Source organism: Rhipicephalus sanguineus, chromosome 1, assembly GCF_013339695.2.
Source record: "Rhipicephalus sanguineus isolate Rsan-2018 chromosome 1, BIME_Rsan_1.4, whole genome shotgun sequence".
Taxonomy (NCBI): domain Eukaryota; kingdom Metazoa; phylum Arthropoda; class Arachnida; order Ixodida; family Ixodidae; genus Rhipicephalus; species Rhipicephalus sanguineus.
In genome coordinates this window covers 71,882,341-71,905,386 of record NC_051176.1, presented here as the reverse complement: position 1 = coordinate 71,905,386, position 23,046 = coordinate 71,882,341, and the positions used below count along the sequence as shown (strand labels likewise).

General features: G+C 48.0%; 3 non-coding genes across 3 annotated transcripts; all 3 read right to left on the bottom strand.

Annotated features, from left to right (window-relative positions):
* Window positions 1-18,593: 18,593 nt before the first annotated feature.
* Trnav-uac (transfer RNA valine (anticodon UAC)) lies at window positions 18,594-18,666 on the bottom strand. Its single transcript has one exon. It is a non-coding gene; the product is annotated as a tRNA-Val (tRNA).
* Window positions 18,667-18,742: 76 nt separating this feature from the next.
* Window positions 18,743-18,815, bottom strand: Trnav-uac (transfer RNA valine (anticodon UAC)). The gene has a single exon. It is a non-coding gene; the product is annotated as a tRNA-Val (tRNA).
* A 76-nt stretch (window positions 18,816-18,891) lies between these two features.
* On the bottom strand, window positions 18,892-18,964 carry Trnav-uac (transfer RNA valine (anticodon UAC)). Its single transcript has one exon. It is a non-coding gene; the product is annotated as a tRNA-Val (tRNA).
* Window positions 18,965-23,046: the final 4,082 nt, after the last annotated feature.

The following is a 23,046-nucleotide window of genomic DNA, read 5'->3' as shown; positions in this document are numbered from 1 at the left end:
AGCAGGGGCTCGAGCTAGAAAACGTGCGGTGCGGCATGATTAAGCCATGAGTTGCCGAAGCTGCCCAATTTATGATGTTTTGTTGCCACTTTACTAAAGTGCTTTCCCACGTCAAGGACAGCAGAGATCATTGGTGGCGACATGCAGACGGACATTACCCTTAGTTTTGACAATGAGTGTGGCCTACAAATTAATTATTACAGCCCAAAGCGGTTAGACTCCCTTAGTCATAAAATGTTAAACCGTGAGCAGTTCCGGAAAGGCATTCATGACAGCTGCGCAGATGTGAGATAATGTGTGCGGCGCCGTTTAGTATAAACGTTTCGACTTGCTCTAGGTCTAGCTGTTCACTACAGGCGATGCGCGCGGCCCATGACTACGTCCGATTGTTCTGTGCCGATTATTTACGCGTTCACAAAAAGAAGATTGCTGAGGAAAACGTTTTCGTTGCGTAATCTTTTTTCTTTGCTCTTTTTGTTTTTGCCTACCTCCAGAAGTTACTGTCATAGGCTGAGGATCTTCGCGACACCTGCGAAGTCTGCTTGCATTGCTTTACGCTCCTCAAGGAAAACCTGTCTACATCTAACCACGATGAGGTAGCCCAGGCATTCCTTCAGGAAGAAGAAGCGATTGATACCTTGAACAGGCGCGCCCATCTTTACTCTGATGATTGCAGGTGAGGTTGTAGGCTGCAAACTGTTTACACGTTAGCCATTTAGAGGGCGGCAGCAGCCCATTTTAGCAAACGCTAGACACAAATAAAATCTGAGAACACATTTTTCTTGACGAAAAGCCACCAGAGCAAGGTTTTGCTGCAGAAGAATAATTAAAACTGCGATTTACGCACAATGCAAGCTAATAACAACCATCAGTCGCACTGAAGTGAGCACACACAGCAAGGGTCAATTTGGCCAGTTATATCTCGTAGACAAAGCAAATGAGGACATATGATAATAAAACCGTGTGTTCACTGACATAAGCGCTCTCCGATAAAAAAAATTGTCGTCAAAATTGAGACCGGAGTTTTTTTTTAATTTTATTTTTTGAAAATGTACCTTTTTGAAAAAACTCGCTTCTATTTTTTTTTCTTTTTTTGCGCTGCCCGTAGGAAAATGATCTTCCGTACAAATGTTGCATAGGCATTTTGCTATAGTTGACATTGTTTTCAAGTTTCTGTTTGAAGTACCAAAGGCGCCAAGGCGCCTCAAACTTAGGACCGTTTTTTGATTTCAGCCGTGTGTGCCATTTTTTCTCATTTTCTTCTTTTTGAGGACGGCATAAAAAAAGCATGGTTGTAATTTACAGTAATGCGTATTAAAACCAGCAAAAAAAAATTTCGACACATCGTTTATAGTTCGCGCTAAATTCGGCCCCGAAATCCGTAAACATTGCAGAGAGGAAAACACGAGGCCCGCACCGCCACCTTCAAATATTTTTTTGGCGCGCTGGGAGCGTTTCTTGGAAATAAAATTTTCAGTTCCGTGCACTTTGAATGTGCCCATATAACATATAAAAAACCCAGGCAAAACAAAAATTGCGACCGGAGAGGCATGTTCGATCTCTCGTGGAATCACGCAGTTGCTCGTGGCAACTGCGCGGCAACTTTCTAATTGTACTAGTGGCAAACGCAAACATTTTTCATTCTTCCAGGCGACGTTCGAGCATCTCATTTGCGTACTACTTAGCTGGATAAGGTCGTCTGTATGCATTGGCCCGCGTGCGTTGCCCATTGATTGGCTAAGAATCGATGTTCGGTCTATATTTGAGCAGTCTACATTGCGCTTAACTTCCGAGCATATGAGTTTCTAAGCGAATGAGGGTCTTCAGCCCAACTTTTTTATCACTACCACAACAATTTTAGCCGCTGCCGTATAATCCAGACGAAGAACAGCCCAACACGTTTGTCAAAGCCTATATAGTGTACAAAGAAGGGCACTTACTCGAGATACAAAAAAGTTCTAGAAGAACAGCGCGATGAGAGCATGGGTCTACAATTTATTAAAAAAAAACTTTCTTGAAAAACGTCACCAATGCTTTGCAATGTTTACAAGACACGTTTTCGCGACGGTTAAAGGGATGCTCACCCAAAAACAAAAATTTTACGAGAACTCTGTAAATGAAATCTCAGTGTGCGAATACATCGAATAGATGCGCTCTTTAAGCAATTTTTTCAGCGGATAGTTGTATTTTCGTTGCTCTTGTGGGCGCGCGCTCAGCCGCCCGGCCGACTAGAGTTAGAAAGGTCGCGGGATCGAATCCCGGCCGAGGCGGCTGCATTTTCGATGGAGGCGAAAATGTTTGAGAACCGTGTACTTAGATTTAGGTGCACGTTAAAGAACCCTAGGTGGTCGAAATTTCCGAGCCCTCCACTACGGCGTCTCTTATAATCATATGGTGGTTTTGGGACGTTAAACCCCGATATTATTATTACTAGAGTTAGAAAGCGTTACATCAAAACACCCGTCTCGGATAGCCAGCCGGCCGGCCGCAGTCTCTCCACACGCGCCGTAGGTAAGCGGCACGGCATGAATACGAGTTCTGGTCCCTCCACCTGCGACCAATATACCTCCGACGATGAAGATAGTTCGAACATGCCAATAACATAATCGCTTGCGGTTACAAGCATTCTGCCTCTAGCGACGAAGAGGAGCAGGCGGCCGTGGTGAGGCAGCCCGGGCCAGTAAAATGGTAGGCTTTTCTCTAGCAAACTCAATGTGTAGCAACAGTACTAGGTAAATTATATTACATAGGATGCAAGATGGCTGGTTTAAGCTTGGGTAAGGCAGAAAAGCAGTTACTACGTCGGATTCGTAGTTTCCCGCTAGTGTTTACATATACGCTGTCAGTCTTCGAGCGCTGCACCGTTTGTTCCCGAGCGCGAAGTACGCCAGATGCAGAAGTATTCAGCCGTTTGATAGCTGTGTGCTTACGGCAGCTACTGTCACAGCCACGCTATAGAAGGCAACTGATCGAATGTCAGTGTGATGCTACTCTCAGTCTCGGTAGCGTGTAGGTAATCGCCTGCCTTTCGTTTTGCTGTTCTGTTTCTGGCGGCTCCTCCAAACTGGGCACTAGGCTTTGCGGGACGCCGTGCGTTTTTTGGGGGATTTGCGCCTTGGTCCCGAACATTTTGGCTTCGAAATGTGGGGTGGAAGTGCTGGGAACGAGCGCGGCACGGCACCGGGCGCGAGTTCCCACTTTCCACGTGGGATCAAAACTTCTTGTCCAGCAACATGACGATAGTGCTTTGCAGGGGCGTAGCCAGAAATTTTTTTCGGGGGGGGTTCAACCATACATTATGTATGTTCGTGCGTGCGTTTGTATGTGTGCGTGTATATATGCGCAAGCAAAATTGAAAAATTTCGGGGGGGGTTTGAACCCCCCCAACCCCCCCCTTGGCTACGCCCCTGGTGCTTTGAGTGTCCTCACTCTCAAAACGAACGTCACAGTCCTTACATTTCGCAGTAAGCTTTATATCTTTGCGATGCAAAGCTTGTTCACACCTTTTGAATTGCGTAGGGTCTTTTGGAGGTCCGAAGAAATGTCGTGAAGCGGAGTCGTCGTTGCAGTAGCCGCTCTTGCAGCCCGGCGCAAAGCAAGTCGGCATACCGCACCGTGAATCCGTTCGTCCTCGTTACGCTTCGTACAAGACGCTAAGCCTGGTCAAGAACAGTCGCAAAAATGACGAGCGAACAAAGCGCAGACGTAGCTGTAACCCACTTGCGCTCGTACGTCGCCGGCGCCGATCACAACAAGCGCCAGCCGCCAGCCGCGGGAGCTAGACTAAAATCACAGGAAGGAGAAAAGTACCGCGACCGTCCTGCCGGCCGCCATATTTGGTCCAGCGCGGCCGAAGCGGCGGTGAGGCGGTGTTCATTTCACGCGGAGTAACACATGTTTTACGCATTGCGTGCGCTTTTACAGCCCCAAATGAAGCACACCGTTGTTCTCTAACTGTTTAAAAAAGAAATAGCAGCAGTTTTGACTTGCCTGCACGCGCACGCACGCGTACTAACGCGATAAAGAAATGCGAACTGCGCGGCATTTACGGGCTCGGCTGTCTCCATTTATTAAATGCGAATCATATCTTAGTGAACTTCTGCGAGTTTGAACGTTCTATCTATCTATCTATCTATCTATCTATCTATCTATCTATCTATCTATCTATCTATCTATCTATCTATCTATCTATCTATCTATCTATCTATCTATCTATCCGCCCACGGCTATGTGCTCTCCTGGCCGTTTCGTTAATGGGATGTATGCCAAATTTGGTATGGCATAACATGACTGTATGACGAATATAAACTATAGGTGGTAACATGAAAATAATGACATGTACACCGTGTACGGCATGATTTACATGTGACGCTCACGGTGCGCTCGCGGCCGCTTCGCTAGTTTGATACACAGCGAAATTTATATGGCGTGACAAGAGTGTATGACGATCATAAGTCATAACGTGCAAATCCTGGGAGGCATACCATGTAAAACATGATTCACATGACAGGGTCTCGGGGCGCTCGCGGTCGCTTAGTGAGATGCATATGTGCCAAAATTGATATGACGAGATATTTCTGTATGACGAACGTTAGTGACAGGTGATAACACGAAAATCATGACTTGCATGTCACGTACAGCATCACTTTCTTGCCACGCTCATGGTGCGCTCGCGGCCGGTTCGGTAGCTTGACATACACCAAAATTGATATAGCGCGAGGTGACGGTATCACGAACATGAATGACAGGTGGTAACGTGAAAACCATAATATGCATGACATGTACGGCATGGTTTACATTACACTGTCTTTGTGCGCTTCCGGCCGTTTTGTTAACTGGATGTATACCAAATTTACTATGGCATGACATGGGTGCATGAAGAACATAAATTACAGGTCATGCGTTGTATATACCAGATTATACATGCATGCATGCATGCATAACAAACTTGCGATATATAGTGAACTAGGTGTCATGACATGAATGATTTCATCTGCCTCAAAGATGAACAACGCGATATATGCAACTCTTTGTTCGTTGCTTTGCATTAGACAGATTCCCACAATGCGTGGGATCTGCGGGATTGACACAAAAGGCACAATTATACCGTCACGTCACGCGCTACCAATCTTGGTGCATATCAAGCCAGCGAACCGGCCGCGGTTGCACCATGAGCATGGCATGTATATCATGCCTTACATGACATGCCGGCCATTATTTTAATGTTACCACCTGGTATTTATGTTAGTTATACAGTCACGTCACGCAATATCGATGTTGGTGCATATCAAGCGAGCGAACCAGCCGCGAGTGCACAATGAGCATGGCATGTAAATGATGCCTTACATTACATGCGTACCATTATTTTCATGGTTATTTATAGCCACGTCACGGAATACAAATCGGTAGCAGTCAGTTTTCATGGCGCACTGATCGTTATATGTGAGCCCAAAGGCGTCAATTTTGCGCCAAACATAATTAAGAGCTGCCCGGCAATTTTATTGTGGATGAACCTTCTGCAGCAACCACGCGAAACAAGCTGCACTAGTGCAGCGGAGACGCCAACATTTACCGAAACAACATTTGCGAATTCTCAATGAAACGCTTGCCTTACGAAGGCGGGCATCAGTCATGGGAACAAATTTTTCGCGCCATATTCTGTGCAGCCACACAGCCCGTCGCTTGGCATCCTTTTTCCCTCTGGGAATAGCAAAGAGGGCTTGGCCCGTTTGCCGCCGGTTGCTGCACCCGAAAGCGCAGCACCCAGGCCTTCATCGATGCCTCAACAGGCTTGCAATGAAGTGTCAAAACGATACGGGATGTCGTAATGAAAACAATCGCCCTTCAAAGCGCCGTGCGTCGGCGGCCGGGAGACGCTAGCGAGGCGAGCGAGCTGGACCGATTTTGTGGCGAAGCCGCCGAAAGGGCGCGGCGGCGAAGAGAAAAAGAACGCGGCACATTTTCCCATTCCAGTGACTATAAGCTAGACGTGACTGCAGCGCCATTAGTTCTCGCGACCGCCACGCGGACCGCCTCTCCGGCGGAGCTTTTAAACTGAGTTTGTTCTAGTAACGTTGATCACGAGAGCACCCACACGTAAGCGGCCAGGTAGATAGCTACGTAGATAGAAACGGTCAAATGCGCAGGGGTCGCTAAGAAAAGCTTCGCATTTAGTAATATGTTAAAATGTTTCTAGCTTATCGCATATCAGACAATTCACAGCCCATGGTATATAAAAAGTCTTGTCTTTTAGCAATGGTATAACAGGGAGCTTGCAAGTAACAAAAAGAAAAGACGTTTTTGTTGATGCTCTAATGGTGATTATATTTAGTCGTCTAAGCACATCTTTTTGTAGTGCTAATACATACATTTTGCGGTATACAGGTACAGGGCACATAACATCCACTAAATCCTTACACAATTGTTTTTTTTTTGTTATTGAAGAGAAGGAATCTAACGAAAAATGCACTTGGAGAAACTGCAAAGCATGAACAACTTATATGAAAAATCCTTTCTCCGCTCTTTGCGGTGAGTAATAGGACGATACAATGAACTCTGCTTCTTGTCACGCAGTCGCACTTGCATCACGGCACGCAAGAATCCCTCACTTTGATCCTGAAATGAAAAAAATATATATATATATTAGAATCACCTGCTTCAGGAACAAATGGGACAAACCCACTCAGCCGTTCTTAAGCTTATGAAAAACCTAATTTGGCCAATTCGCTCACAAGTGGACCTCCACTTAAACACAGCAAGTATGCTATGCAACTTTTGTACACACACTCGTCACGTGCAAGGGTGGTGAAAAGTTCCCAGGCCACAACGCCCGGCCGCGGAGCAGCTGCTCGCGGCGCAGCTGATCGCAATCATGCCTTGGCACACGCTTGCGTCCAGCGTGTGTGTGGAGGGGGGTGTATCCCGCAGTGCCAATGGAAAGTTAAACGCACGACGTTGTTTTTCAGGAAGCCCGAAACCAAGGTGACGTATATGGTGTCTAGCTAAATGTGGCCGCAATCATGATGCGTCAGTTTTCCGGATGACTGCTGCCTCGCTACACGCTGCACAGTAGTAAAACATCGAAGAGCGGACAGTGAGGGAACATGACGTGCCAAGTTTGTACGTCGCTTTCTTATCAAGGATAGCAAGAAAGGGAGAGGGATGTACCCCCCCCTTCACGCACACGCGTGCGCCAAGGAGTCATTGCGATGGCAGCGTCCCGATAGCAGTGAGCTGCTGCTCCTCGGCCGGGCGTTGTGGCCTGGGGAATTTTCACCACCCCTGTACATAATACTTGCAGAAAGTAAGAAACTTTTGCTACAAGAAACATGTTACACGATGCTGCGGTTTATTTTCGCTCGTCAGTGCCCGAGGTGAGCGGATGCGTTCCGAGCGAGCTCCGTCGTTATCGACTACTTGGCCGACGCTTAGCTGCCAAGCTATGACAGCTTGCTGCTGGTGCGCACTTTATCTACCGCTTGCAGTGGCTGCTATCTGGGACGCTCTTTTCGGAGCTCGTTGGCGGCAGCGCCGCCCGACTTGCGGTCGGCGGTCACTGCTGCTAGTATTACCCACGTCAAATTTGCGTGCTTTGACGCCCCCGCCGGAGCACTCCGTGCAACCAAACGATATGCCACTAGCCGAGTATATGGACCTACAGGCTCCAGACAACCTGAATGCGTCGTTCAAACAGCTGACTTCAACAAGGAACTCGGCCGCCGCTGCCATGCCTTCAAGGGTGCGGCTGCCACCGGACACCAACCCATTCCCGAAAATCGAGGAAATGAATGGCGTTGAAGGCAAGTCTGACAATGCTTCTCATAAAGCTCGCATTACCTCTACCGCACCGAATGGAGGAAAACGTGCGCGAGGCTCGCTCATGCCTACGCCCGTACGACAGTACGCTAACCATGTCCAGGCATTACCCCCATGCGAGAAGGGCACGTCATTTGCTCCCAGCTTCCGTTCGCCGCCAGGACGAAGGGGACAGTTGGATACCACTCAGCTATCGACCGAAACCGCAGAACCGTGTGGCGGTCGCGGGACGGCGGGCTCGGGCCACCCACGCAAATACCAGCACACCTTCAGCCTTCGGTCTAAGCAGCCGTGCCGCATCACAGATGAGCAGTTCATACGATTACACAAAGCCAAAGCGCCACATTTCGGCTCATCTCAAGCTCTCTGAGGATGACCCATCGCCGGAGTTCATGGTTCGCTATTTAGGCCATAGTAACCAGCTCGCTGCCGACGCGGCTGAACCCGAGGTTCGCAACGCCCTTCTGGCGATAGCGTCTATGCAAGTGAACGGAAAGGACTTGCCCTTTGAAGCATACGAAGCGGTTGGTCACAATAAAATCAAAGGCCTTATTAGAAATCCAGGGGACATGACTTCCGTGGAACTAATGTACTCATTGCACTGCCCTAAGTGCAAAAACCTACAGGCAAGCCCACTTGGAGAGAAAGGCACATCCACAGTCACATTTGAAGGTAACAGCTTACCCAATAAGGTCTGCTGCGGTCATTTACTATCCGTGATTTTCCGTACTGTGTATAGAGACGGAAAAGCGACCGACACCCGTGTTTCCCTGGTTGAACACTTCCTTTTCTTTTATTGCGTGCGCGGCATGGCGTTTCCCGCCAACGTTTTCCCGCGGTAGATTCAACATGCTCCCGGGTCCGCGCTGTGGTCGTTTGCCTCCAAAAAAGTCAGTTTCACCGCAAGGGCAAGGCAATTAATGCCATAGCAACGAATTGTAGTGTTACACGAAGTGAGGCTGGCAGCTAACTGTTTTGCATCCGATCTCGCGTAACTACAAAACGCGGGTGTAAGAGAATACGGCCGTCCAGGGAGAGATGCTTCCCGAAGAGTCACTTCCCGTTGAGAGCGCAGCACGTAGAAGGGTATACGACCCGCCCGCTGTGATGGCTTTCGAGATAACGTGCGCGCCAGCGATCGCCACCGCGCCGTTAGATTCAAAGTTCAAAGTTGCACCTATCGCGTCGCGACACTCCCCCCTCACGTCCTCGCGTCTTTTAAGGCTCGTTAAAGACGGGCGGGGCATTTCCTGTCTGCTTCGACGGCACACCTTCCGGGCGGGGTGTTGTTATCGCATGCACTCTCCGAGCGATGGGTCGTCTTGTTTCAGTCTAAAAAAAAAAAGGGGGAGCGAGAATGGAGCAACGGTCTCCGTTCCTCCTTCGGAGCAGCGACTTTCTCCTTTGAGGACGATTTACTAGTCGCGCCCTCTTGCGGCAAGCTCCAAGGGAGTAAATTTTCTCCTCAACCTCGTAACTTGCGCGCGCATGCGCACGCCGAGTAACATCGTGATTCTGTGTTGCGGAGAGCGGCCGCCCTTTCGCGCTCACTCGGCAGCCTCAGACCAGTGCTACCGATCTCGGCCAGTCGCGTGCAATTACTTGTACCTAGGATTGATGCGAGCAACACACGAGTGACATTCATTGTTTTTGTTCTATGTGTTGAGTAACGTGTGTGGCGTTTCTTTTTCTTTTTTTATAGGCTCGGCGTGTGCGCGATGCGCCGCATACTACCCTGTGTCTCGTGTTTGTATACGATTGCGCACGATCTGCTTGCCATGAATACATCAAGTCCCGCTTCACAAAACAGTCTTGTTTTAATGAACACCTTAGACTGTACCAATAATTCAATTTTTTTTCGGCGTTAACATACTTGGCTAGAGCACGCGTTTTTAGTTTTACACAGCACTTATAGCACTTATCAATACAACAAGCAATATAAAGGAGCATGAAGGTTAATTTTTACAACATTTTAGCAAACGTGATACCGCTGGACAGTGCATGCGTGAAAGTACGATAACATATAATTGCTGGAGTTTGACGTGTCGAACCACCGTAGGATTATGAGGCACGCCGTAGTGTGGGACTACGGATTAATTTCGTTCAACTGGGGTTCTTTAACGTGCACCCGAACATAAGCACATGGGTGTTCTTTGCCTTTCGCCCCATTGAAATGTGGCCGCCGTGGACGCATTTTAACGTTAACCTGCATCATAATTGCACATATCTGAAAAATAAGTTAATGACTTCTGTCAGTTAAGGCAAAATTCTCAATCACATGCGTTTTGGAATACGCATGCCATCACTGAGAATTAAGACGGACTTATGCACGCGTGCAGTATATATCTCCTGTTCTCAGGATTTTGCTTTGGCGTGCGAAACTCAACACAAAATGCGCTTTTAATGACAGCTGTGCACAGTAGGTAATCACTAACACTCTCACTCACCTTTGTGAAAAGAGTATTCCAAGTCCAACGCAAGACTAACCACCGCCACAACGACAACTACACAGTTGTCTCACAATGACCGCATTTTCACACGCCAGGCGAATACCGTGACGTAACAGTAGCAGGGCAGCATGTAGGTACAGCGTACTGAAATATTACAGAACACGTAGTGTGGGTAGCGTTCTTTTCCATAATTCGCGCGGTGTAGCGCCAGTTTCTCTACTCAAGTAATCGAGCTGCCGCGACGCCAATAGCCACTTACATCGCTCTCGAAAGACCACCGTCCGGTGCGAGGCCATCTTGTCTTGCTTCTTCGCACGACCCGCGTTGTAACGTACGTATACACAAATGAGACGGCCATACCGCATCAGAAGCATTGTCACTGATGGGCTAGCAATTCAACGAATCCATGGCCCATCGTCATACTTGTGGTCAACGCATAAATAGAGTGTGAAAACATGTCAACGCCAAACCACTCAACGAAGTCGACAAGATGAAAGCAACACAATCTGAACTGCATGTTGCCGATGTTGCGCCCTCACACAGTAACTATTGAAACTAAAGAAATCATAGAGAGAAATTTCATCTGTGGCCGCTGTCGGAAGATGGCGTTACCTCAAAATGTCGTCGGAATGGTATGAAAGGTTCTCAATATGGTCGTTTTCGCACTAACTTAATCAACTCTGTAATTATATTGTTCATTGTTATGCGGCTTTAGATTAACTGGTGCGCTTGGCTAAGCCATAGCTACTATTTAATTATGTCGGCGTATATTGTGACGCAGCCATGAAATCGTAAAGAGTTGAAGAAAAATGACGCATCTTTGTGCCACTATGGTCCACTGTGATTCAGTGACTATATAAGGGCCAGCGCTTCATAGAGGGGTATGTGTAAACGCCTGTACGTATGCATCTGTAGTGAATTGTTCATGTTATAGGGAACCCAAGCTCAAGTTTGCGGCGCGACGACAGCGCCGCGCCAGCCGCGCTGCGGCTCTGTCGGAAAGCTCTGAACCTTCGCGCGGCCGGCTCAGCCCCTTTCACGGTAGCGGTAGCGCACGTGCGCACGCGTTCTTCTCTCGGTGCGGGTAACTGGGAGGCCGTCAGCTGGGTACGTTGAACCGAGAGGCTTGCTGTGCGAAGCTGCGCATTTCCACGATGGCAGAAGCGACCCCGCGGAAGCGCAAGCGTGGTCCGAAGTATTGCGGTTTAGTGGCCAGCCACAACAGTGCAGACAAGGCACACGATTCACGTGTTAAACTGTATCGGTTCCCGGGCGTGTCGCACGATAAATAAAGTCGGCAAGCGTGGATAGCTGACAGCGCTGTCTCGCCTTCTGTTTTGGCTGTCTGAGTTCATCGCTTTCGTTCGTTCCGACTACCTCAATCGGTAAGTAACGGGGCGCATGCACGCAGCGACTACAGTAATGATTACTCGCTGTCTTCTCGCATGGTAAAAGTGCAGGGGCGGTGTAGATGAAACAACTTTCTGCTTTGATTCCCCGTGTTCGTGAGACGTACCCGTCGTTGCTGAACGTTCACACTCGCGTTTTACCGTTAGCGTTGCGCGGTTGCTTGAATTGAACTGAACTCGGCACATTGTCAAAAGTTCGGCGCCTGCAATTTACGCGTCGGGAAGGCTGCTTTATCACGCCGGAACGGACGTCTGTGCATTTTCAGCAAGCTTTGACATCGTTCTGCAGGTTTGCTTTGTTTTTGTCACTTTATTGGGGTGATATATATTTAAGCCACTAAATATAACTGGCACTTAATACATGCTTTGCAATTGCAACCTTGAAGTAACCACCTTCTGACTCTGTGTGATTTTCTAGCCGCGTTCACGCAACAGGTTTATATGCCTGTCAAGTCGATATCATAAAAAGAGACTGCAAGCATGACGCGAGAGCCGAAAAAACGAGGCGAGCTGTTCATCTTGCTTCACAGTGGTTGAAGCTCAGCTAGCTGCCTCGCGTCTTAATCGGCGGGTGATTCTCCAGCGGCACGGAGAACTTGACTCTAAACTTCTTAGGAAGCAGTGCCATGGCCGTATAACCTTTTTTTCGCACGCCGCAAACGTTTCTTCACGAAAGTACACGGCTGCTACTGTAAGCATGCCATATCAAAACAACAATCATATGATTCGTAGTCCACGCCGCAGAACATCGATAGCGTGTACGCATGGGCGTCCGGAGGGGGGTGCAAGGGGGGGCAGGTGCCCCCCTTGGAATTTTGGATAATAATTTTCTATGCAGTAGCAGTAAGCTACACAGCTTGATTAGCACACTCCCGTCCCGCATATCCGCGTGAAACAACATTCAGGATTACCAGCCAACTTTCCACGTTACATACTGCTATGGACTCATCTTGCCGGTCATGTCACGGCAATGAAACAAAAGCTACCTATGCTGTATGCCCCCCTCCCCCACCCACTGCTGATGCACCCCCCCTAGAAAAAGTTCTGCGGACGCCCTTGCGTGTACGGCTTCATTTCGGAGTGCATGTGGACCATTATTCATTTTAACATGACAGAATGAGACTTACCTCGAGGTATACGTCCTACGCGGTGTAATTGCGACTTGGGAAATGCATTTCGCTTTGAGTCGGGCGTGGTTGTCGTCGATCGTCTGCTCTTCACCGTTAACGTGACTGACGAGCCTTTCTCATTTTATCAAGTTCGCTTTTCGGAAGTGCCGGTCAAGCTTGAAAATCCTTTTGAAGCCGCACTGCAAGCGGTACATTGCGAGGCGCCGAAAGTGCACCGCGAGAGCTCTGCACGTGCACAGAATCGAGCAGCAACGCGGTGGAGAGAAGGGAAAACGCGCGCTGCGAACCACGGCCACCTGGATCGGGGCGCGCGGCGGTGTTGCAAATTCGCCTACATGCGGCCTGCGCTTAAATAAAAACGTCGCATTCACATCACTGTTGTATCGTGGGAACTTCGGAATGCAAAGAGACGTGCCCACATCAAAATGTTGCCTATCATCGGCAAGGAGAAAACGACTACAGTATTATCATTACCTTAATTGTTTTCCAGCAACGTGATGCTCTTAAGACAGCGCTCGACCGCAGAAGATAGCTATGCAGTGCCGACGACGACGAAATGTATTTCCTTTAGAAAGAAACATGGCGTGCGCCGGTCCAGGCGGCCGTGGGAGAAACGAGTGCCAAAACAAAGAATGAGAAGCACGGAAAATCACGTACTCGGCACAATACATGTGTCATGGCACTTATGTAGCGGCCGTGGTCATGGCACATGAACGCGCCGCGCCACACGAAGTCTCTTAAGCACGCTGCTTGGCTCTATCTCGATTGTAACATGCTACAGAGAACAACACTCACTGTGTAAAGCCCGATAAACATTACATAATAGCGTACCTTGATTCCAGTCACCACGTGCGCGATGTCCAGTGTGCATTTTTCCAAACACATCTGCGGCTGTCTACGGCGCGGTCAGCGCGGCATCATTCGCAAGGGAGTGGGAGGAGAGCGCCGCGTGGCGGCGCGCGTCTGAACTACCTCAATTACAACTTTTCAAAGGGGCGCGCGCCGAATGGGACGGCCGGAGCAACACCGCCGCGCTCCCCGATCCAGGTGGCCGTGTGCGAACACCCCAGTTTCTGTTTTTCTGCCAGAGATGGCGCTGCCTGTCAAGAGCAGCAGCGCCGCTAAGCGTTGCTTCGGAAGCATATATACATGCGAATGAATTGTGTATGTATTGAATTCATTGTGCGTACTATGTGTCCGTCCTAGTGTGCGTAATAATAAAAGCTGTATCAAGTTTCCGGTGTCCTTGAGTAATCCATGAATGGGCCTACCTCCCCGAAATGCCGTGTGCAGCATCAACGCACGCCGCCTCAGTCAGAAACACTTTTTTTAGTATTGTTTAATCCCTCTAGATGGCGCTAGCTACCACCTACTTCACGGCCGCGGCGCTCTCACAGCTCCACCTACTTATATGAAGTTGAACATCTATCTATCGAAACTATGCTCTGCCGCGCCGGGATTGTTTTGATGCTACAGAATATACATTTTGGAGGCACAAACGCGTGGATAACGTCGCTACACCGTGTGACGCTTCGAAAAATAGACAGCAATCCTAACGTACAGTCTCCGGGTGAAGCCCCTTTGCAGTATCCGTCTCTTTTAAAGTGAACGCCGTCTCGATGGCCGAGCGAAGTGTACGAGTTCCGTCGTTCCGTTTCGCGAGGTTCTCATCACTACAGGTTTGTCTGCTTGATTTTATTGTCATATCGTTCGATATTAACCTCAGCGGGACCGTTTTTTGTGATTGCCAGTGCAGCATACTCTTTATCAGTCGAGAATCGATGCGCTCGCTAGGCCTAAATCTATTGCTCGCTTCACTGGCTTGGCGTCAGCCATCTTAATTTTGACGGTTTCTCCATTGAAAAGGGAGGAAAGTTCCTCCATTTGAAGCGAACATTGGGGACATCGCCGTTTCTCCCTTAAAGGAGAGAGGGTCACTCCATTTCTTTAAGAGTGTTGAACTCTGATTTGGCCGCGTTCGTCGCCCCCGTTCGCGTGTTTTTACGCTCGGTAGATCATACAATACGCGGGGGATCTTATCAATTTGGACTTCATACCGGAACGACATGATGGCGACGGCAACGGCGACGGCAAAAACCCGTCGAGACTGTCCATATAATTGCTATCGCAATAAAAGGCACAGCCGATGAGACGTGCGCCGGACTTGAGGCTCGCTTGGGAGGGCGAGCTTGAAATACCTCTCGATGCCGTCACTGCTTGGAGACGCCTTGACCACTCTGCTGAGTTTTTACTGCAGTACGGGTACGCTGTCATTCTGCACAATTAAAATGTCGCCAACGCGCAGTCGGAACGAAGATGGATGGCGCTGATGAGCGGAGCGCTGGCGAAGGAAATATTCTTTCTTCCTGCAATTGTACAATTGAAGCAGAAGCTCATGCTCGCACGTCACATGCCTTTGAAGGTCATGCGCGATGGAACCAGACAAACACCATGCTGTTCTTGCTGGTAGCCACACGACGTGCTTGCCTGTTAGGAGGTGAGAGGGTGTCAGCGCCCGTGCATCCTTGGTGTCCTCGCAGGGTTGCGTTAGAGGGAAATCATGTACTGTCACGCTTCCATTATCTTTAGATGTCAATGACGGGTAACGTGAAAAACAAAGGTCAGAATGAACAGGAAGTTCCGATGCCGTCTTCTTCCGCAAGTCCCTGTAGTCAGGGGGAAGACGCTCGTCCCAAAAGATGTCGCCATAGCCGTCTCCGCTTTTCCTCTTCTGAAGGTGTAGCTCGGCAATCACGCGTCACGTGCCTTAAGATGCCCTAGAGGGGATTAATAGTCTGTCCAGGCCTTGAAGTTACCCCTGGCGATGATGACATTGCTGCCAGTGCTACGGCGGATGGCAGATGACGCAGTGTCAAGATGTCCGTTGGTTTGCAATTTGCTGACGCTTTTCCTGAAGTGGTTTTCTCACGTGACATTTGTCTCTGCTTCTCAGTTCCACTTCAACTTTAATTAACTTCAGGATGGAGCGCAACCACGTCAGAAAGCAACTTCAAATTCGTCAGCATGTCCCTGAAGTGTTCCACACGACACGGCCTTGCACTCACGTCGGCATGTAAAAACAAAGTGTTCAAAACAACTCGCCCTGTAGGTAGCTGTGGCAAAAGCCCCTGCTAATCCGTGGAATCCTTGACAGTTGTCCCGGTACCGCGGCCCTGCTGGGCTGCTGAAGCCGCTCCGTTGATAGCGGAGCACATGTCACCCACGTCCGTTCACCATGGTGGCCGGAAGTGGAATCTCACACTACGAGAGCGCAGCACGCCAGGTCGTGTTATATAAACCCTTTGTTTTAGAGGCGAAGCTCACTTACGGTGCGGGTCGTTCCCTCCTCCGTAGTAGAGTAGTAGTATGTATGTAGCCAGCTCTAGTTTAATGAATTGCTCACTAGATGGCATTTCATATGTTTCATGTATAGTGGTGTGCATGAGGGCAAAGGTGCAATCGGGAATGGATATAAGTCAAAGGTCTGTGGGACGCCTCGCGTTGGGTGCTCACGGGAAGACGACAAATGAGGCTGTAAAGGGCGATATGGGATGGGCAGGTTTTGAGGCGAGGGAGGCTCAGCGCAAAATAAGGTTCGAAGAAAGGCTAAGGAATATGAAGGAGAGGAGATGGGCAGAGGAGCTGTTCCGTTATTTGTATAGGAAGAGCGTGGACACACAGTGAAGAAAAAAAAACTAGGAGGCTCACTAGTAAATATACGGCTGGTAGTGTAAGCAATATGTCAACAAAGAGCGTTAAGCGAAAAGTCAGAGAGGCGGAGAGGATTTACTGGACGGCAGCTATGGAGAAAAAACCGGCTTTGAGTAACTACCGAAAGGGCAAAACTGAAATGAGGGAGACACTTTACGATAATTCAAGGGGAAGCGCTTTACTGTTTGGTGCGAGATCGGGTTGCCTTAGAACGGGTAGTTATAAAGCGAGGTTCAGTAAAGAAGAAGAACAATGCAGGTGCTGCGGGGAAGATAAGGAAACGGCGGAGCATGTTTGATTGAATATGGAGATATCCACCCATGTGTACGTTTGGGCACTAGCCTACATGACGCCTTGGGTTTTAGAGACAATGGAAAGCTGAACACAGGCGCGATTGAAATAACTAAGCGACGGGTAGAGTATTGGTGGCAGAAAATTAGAGAGAAAGGACAAAAAATAATTATTGGAAAAAAAATAGGGACATTCAGCCGTAAAGGGCAGAGAACGGAGCTGAAAACATGTTTTTTTTTCAGAGTAAGATAGTTTTAATTGAAGTAAAGACACTAGGCCAACACTAACAAAAAGAAGAGTAAAGGTTTTTTTTTTTTTTGTCGAGCCTGGTGGCACACTTGTCACCGCCCCGTTATAAAGGGGACGCTCATAGCATCCATCCATCCATCCATCCATCCGTCCAGAATTGCTGTTTAAAGATGACAGATGGCGCTTGTATAATGCCAATGGCGCATGTCATTGGATGCCTGCGATCGTAAAAGGCGCTCGCTCTTGGCGCGCTTTCTCTTTTGCTGGGACTCGCCGGATGGAGGCAGACAAGGCTTGCCTCCATCCGGCAGGCCTTGTCTGTTGAGCGAGCTTTACATATTCATGTGAAGCTCGCTCTTGGCACGCTTTCTCTTTCGCTCGGGAGCGGACACTTTCCCTGCATTTCACCGATCACAAAGCGGTCATAATGAAGGGACCACGTAAACCAAGAGTACATTAAAAGTTTGATGTTTAATATATACTAGGGGGTGTGCGAATATCAAATTGTTCGAATACGAATCGAATACGAATATCCACCTTCGAATATCGAATCGAATATCGAATATCAAAGGAAAAATGCCTCCACAGTAACAATATTTTATTTAACATGTAGCTATTTGAAAAAAAAAAAACATTAACAGCCTGACTGGCAACACAACATACACTGCTATCTCCAGAACACAATGTCCAGGATAGCACAATGCACATCACAACACAAGCAAATATCACGGCACAATGAAAGTAATGACTAGATGTTATCATGAAGAAATATGAGTTGCTCCACATGATCAGGCAGCAGGCGCTCCCTTGTAACAGAGGCAACCCCCCCCCCCCTGCCACTGAAAAGGCACGCTCGCTTGGAACACAAGTGGCTGGTATAGGGAGTTACATGGGGCAAAGCTTTGCCAGACTGGGGTATCTGAACAGTCCGCCCCCAGTCACATGGGTCACTGTCTTTCTTCAGAAGTGGTCCCGCATAGTGAACGAGTGGTAGTGCGGCACGTTACGGTCGCATAATATTGGAAATGTACGGTTACATGATCGCCAACAGCGCTGCACGTCGGAGGTGCACCAGCAATAAATCATACGTATTGGGGCGTTCTTCGCAGGCAGATATCGTGCCTCCGTGTACTTACGATGTTTATCGCTCCTCTCGGCAACGTTTTTAGCGATACCAACGCAGCAGAAATGTGGAAGACGAGTTATTTTATGCATGATAATCGAATCGCATATTCGAATTTTTCGAATATTTGAAGTTATCAAATATTCGAATCTTTTCGAATACACTATTTTCGAATCGAATACGAATATTTCGAATGTAATATTCGACGAATATTCGGAACTTTCGAATATTCGCACACCCCTAATATATACACGATTTTTCACACACTGTATATGATGTACTGGGCGAATTTCACGGAAGAGTTTGACGGTTTATCGATGATTCCCTCCGGAGCTTCGCCGCACTCATCATCATTCACCCCGTGAATATGCTGTGATTTTTTATACCTTCTTGCGCACGATAAAAAAGGAAGGCATGCTCTCGCCTGGGATCGAACCAGGGACCTTGCGCGTGTAAAGCGCACGTGATGACCACTACACTACGAGAGCGCAGCACGTGAGTCCGTGTTATATACCCCCTTTGTTTTTTTATACCTTCTTGCGCACGATAAAAAAAAGGAAGGCATGCTCTCGCCTGGGATCGAACCAGGGACCTTGCGCGTGTAAAGCGCACGTGATGACCACTACACTACGAGAGCGCAGCACATGAGTCCGTGTTATATACCCCCTTTCTTTTTTTATACCTTCTTGCGCACGATAAAAAAAAGGAAGGCATGCTCTCGCCTGGGATCGAACCAGGGACCTTGCGCGTGTAAAGCGCACGTGATGACCACTACACTACGAGAGCTTTTTTTTTTTTATTGCCTGGTTTATCAGCACAAATTACAGAACACAGCGCACAAGAATTCATATCTCTGAATTCATCATTTCACAAGACACTTATATGTACATTCTAAAAAAAACGGGACCGACAGCTTGTCCCGTGTTGCATAGTCAGAAATATTTCGCTGTCAGCAATCTGTCAAGTGTGGGTAACCAGTGAGGTGGCTCGTGCAGTTCACGTAACACACTTCTAACATATAACAGATATTCATGTAAATACACCTTAGCAGGTTTTGGATCTTCGTGTTCATGTCTATAATCCATTCTAGTTTTCCACATGCTATGCATAGCAATAAGCATTATCAGATCACATGGCACGTCATCTGTTGGCTCCCATGGCAAGAAGCGAATACCGAATGGCGTGAGCTGAAAGTCTTTCTTTATCGTCCTTTGAAGGACGTCCCACAGGAACACTGAGTCATAGCAGTCTAAAAAGATGTGCTCGATTGTTTCGGGCTTCCTGCAAATCATACAGTTAACACCCCAAGGCAAATAAAACCCTTTATCTTTGAGCCATGGTTTAACAGGGAGCGTGCCTGTGTGCAACAAGAAAAGGAACGTCTTAGTTGATGCTCTAATAGGCATTCTATTTACGCGTTTAAACACATTCTTATTTCGTCCTGCTACATACACTTTACGGTATAAAGGTACAGGGCACATAATATCAACTAAATCCTTATACAGTTGTTTTTTTGTTACTGAGGCCAAGTAATCAAAAGAAAAATGCACTTGAAGAAACTGAAAAGCATACACAGCTTCTCTCAAAAAACCCTTCACCACCCCGCAGTGCGAGCCATATGACGATACAACATATTCCGGTAATTTGTCCCGCAATCGTACTTGCATCACAGCGCGTAAGAAACCATCACTCTGATCTCTTAAATAAAAAAACCGCAAAACAATCTGTTTGAGGAACAAGTGCGACAGCCCAAGTCCCCCTTTCTTTACCTTATGAAAAATGTTAACTCTGCCAGTACGCTCCCACGTAGATCCCCATATAAATACGGCAAATATTCGGTGCAACCTTTGAACGCATGCTCGTGACATACATAATACTTGCAGCATGTAAAAGACTTTCGCTACGAGAAACACATTACAAACTGCTGCGCGTGCAAAGATCGAAAAATCTCGCCCTCCCCACTTAGTCGTTTTTGTCTTAACATGCTCGGTTTCCGTGGCCCATTGCTCAGTGGTTTCCTGATAATACTGCAAAGGAACTCCAAGATACTTGGACGGCGTACTTGTAAATGTGATCCCCTGTATTATTTCTGGTTTTTCATTCCACTCGCCATGCCAGAAACCTTGACACTTGTGCCAGCTGATTGCGCTTCCGGTGAGACTGCAGAAGGTTCGTGCATCCCTTATAGCCTCCTCTACACTCTTTTCATTTTGACAGAATATCGCGATATCATCAGCATACGCTAACACTTTTATTTCATGTGACAAGAACTGATATCCTGTTATCTTTGTATTGTTCAACACTTTCAGGCAAAAGGGTTCCAAGTATATTGCGAACAATAGAGCAGAACAAGGGCATCCTTGGCGCACACTAGATTTCACTTGTATGTCCGCGCTAAGTTTTTTGTTTATTACTAGTTTGGCAGAGCAGTTCTTGTATGCCATTTTCACCCCGTTAGCTATTACCGCGCCTACACTAATGTGATCAAGCAATGCAAATAGTATTTCATGACTTACTCTGTCGAAAGCTTTTTCTAAGTCTAACTGTAGCATTGCTGTACGTCCACCGGACGCATCACAACATTCCAAAATTGTTCTTGCCGTATGAATATTATTAAAGATGCTTCTTCCTTTAATTCCGCACGTTTGGTGCGAACCGACAACACTGGTAATCACTGTTTGAAGTCTTTTTGCCAAAACTTTCATGTATACCTTATAGTCTACATTTGTGAGACTAATGGGCCTATAGTTTTCCACCGATTGCAATTTTTCAGCGTCTTCAGTCTTTGGAATGAGTATTACATGACTTGTTCGAAACGATAGAGGGAGTTGCTTCACATCATATGCCTCCATTAAAACGCGATGTAGCATCTCTGACATTTCTTCTTTGAAGGTTTTGTAAAACCCTGCCCCTATGCCATCGGGTCCAGGTGACTTGCCCGTCTTAAGGTCATCAATTGCTTGGCCAATTTCCCCTATCGTAATCGGCATCTCAAGACTCTCCTTAACATCATCCTCTAGCTTTGGCATCAGGGTTAAAAACTCTCTTATAAATGAATCTTTAACTTTCATTTCTGAGCCCAACAATTTTCGATACCTTTCAAGAAATGCCATTTCGATAAAATCCTGCTCGGAAGAAAGCACACCTTCGTATTGGATTCCTTTAATATCTTTTTTAGTTGCATATCGCTTTTCTTCCGCAAGCGCACGTTTTGTGGGCATTTCACCCATCGTAAAGCGTTCCGCTCGCGCTCTTATCACCGCACCCATATATCGTTCTTCTGCGATGCTTTCCATCTGTCTTTTGATATCCTTGATCTCATTGCTAAACAATCCCGGTATGGTGCTGTCACGAGCGATAGCAGACGACGCTCGGTTTGGGTCTCGCGCTTTCGCGCGAAGAAAACGAAGAAGATCAACGCCGAGCTCGCGCGCGCTCGGGAGATTCGAAGAATAAAGAAAAGGGTCTGGTAGTCCCTTCCTGGTCTCCAATGTGTTCGGTCGTCTTTCTTACGCCGCCTCGGAACCCATAGATTCCGACGGCCACAACGGCACGTCACATTTGGCGCCCAACGGCTCGGGGTGAGCTAAGAAGACGTTCATATTTTCTATGTGGGGACGTCGCTCTCTACGCGCTCCGTTGGCTGAACCACTGACTTCAGGACAACGTCGGCTCCCTGAACCCAAGATGGCGACCGCCCCGTGTTCCATCGACGTGTTCGAACAGCTGGATGACGCCGCCCGGGTGGAAGCCTACAGGTCAGCTGTGTCCGAAGCCGATGCCCTGAAGACCGAGGTGGATCAGCTCCGGCGCGAATTGGAGGGACTCAAAACCATGATTTCGAAGGACCGCGACGCCGCTAAAGCCGACGACGCACCACAGCCACCTCTTGACCCGCAGCTGCAGGCAAGTCACGACTTCTTTTGCAACTTACTCGCTCCACTTGTAGAACGCATCGAGCGCTTGGAGTCGAGAACGCATGAGGATTCTGACGCCGCATCATGCACGAGTGCAGAGGAGAGCAATGCGTCGATTAATTTTCAGCGCCGCTCGCGGAATCAACACAGCAAAGCCAGAAGCGATAATCCCATATGCATGTCTAACGGTGAAGACGCTCGCGACCGACTTTCAAGTTTCGCGGCGAGTTCCTTACCGCATCTCGGGAAAGATCTTAACGCCTGGTTTCACCAAGTCGACTATTGGTTCAGAACCTTCAGCGTTCCTGACGAGGTCGCCATACCGTTCATTATTTCGAGGCTCCCAGCTAAAGACTTTACATGGATGCGTCACCACACAAAGGTGGCTGATATCACTACTTGGGCGGATATGAAAGCAGCGTTCCGCCGACGTTATAACATGGACTGCGATGTAACGGCTAAGCAGCGAATGTTCGGAGCAACGCAACGCGCCGGAGAGTCCTGTACAGACTTTGCATACCGCAAGTTGGACCTCATGGAGCAATGCAATTATCCTGTAATACAACAAGAGAAGTGTCAAGCCATCATGGCTACGTTATCACCTAAAGCAAAGAAACATTTCTTCGACAAGACTTTTAGGCAGCTAGACGATATGATAAGTTCCTTTCTGCGCTTTGACCAGATCAGAAATTCTGAGGAAAGTGTTCAGACTGTGGTTGCGCAAGAATGCGAGGGTTCGTCCGGAACGCAGTCCGCCCAACGCCGCGTTGACTCGAAGCGTTCGCCTCGAAAGCTTCTGCGCAATCGTCAGCGCATGGATAGTATAGAGTCGAGCGGTTCCTCAGATGATCAAGCAGCACGAAGAAATGCGCCTAAAAAAGATGACACAAATGGGAAGCCGTCTCCGTTGCGGCATTCGACGCATTCCGGGACGCGTGTTTTTGAAAGATC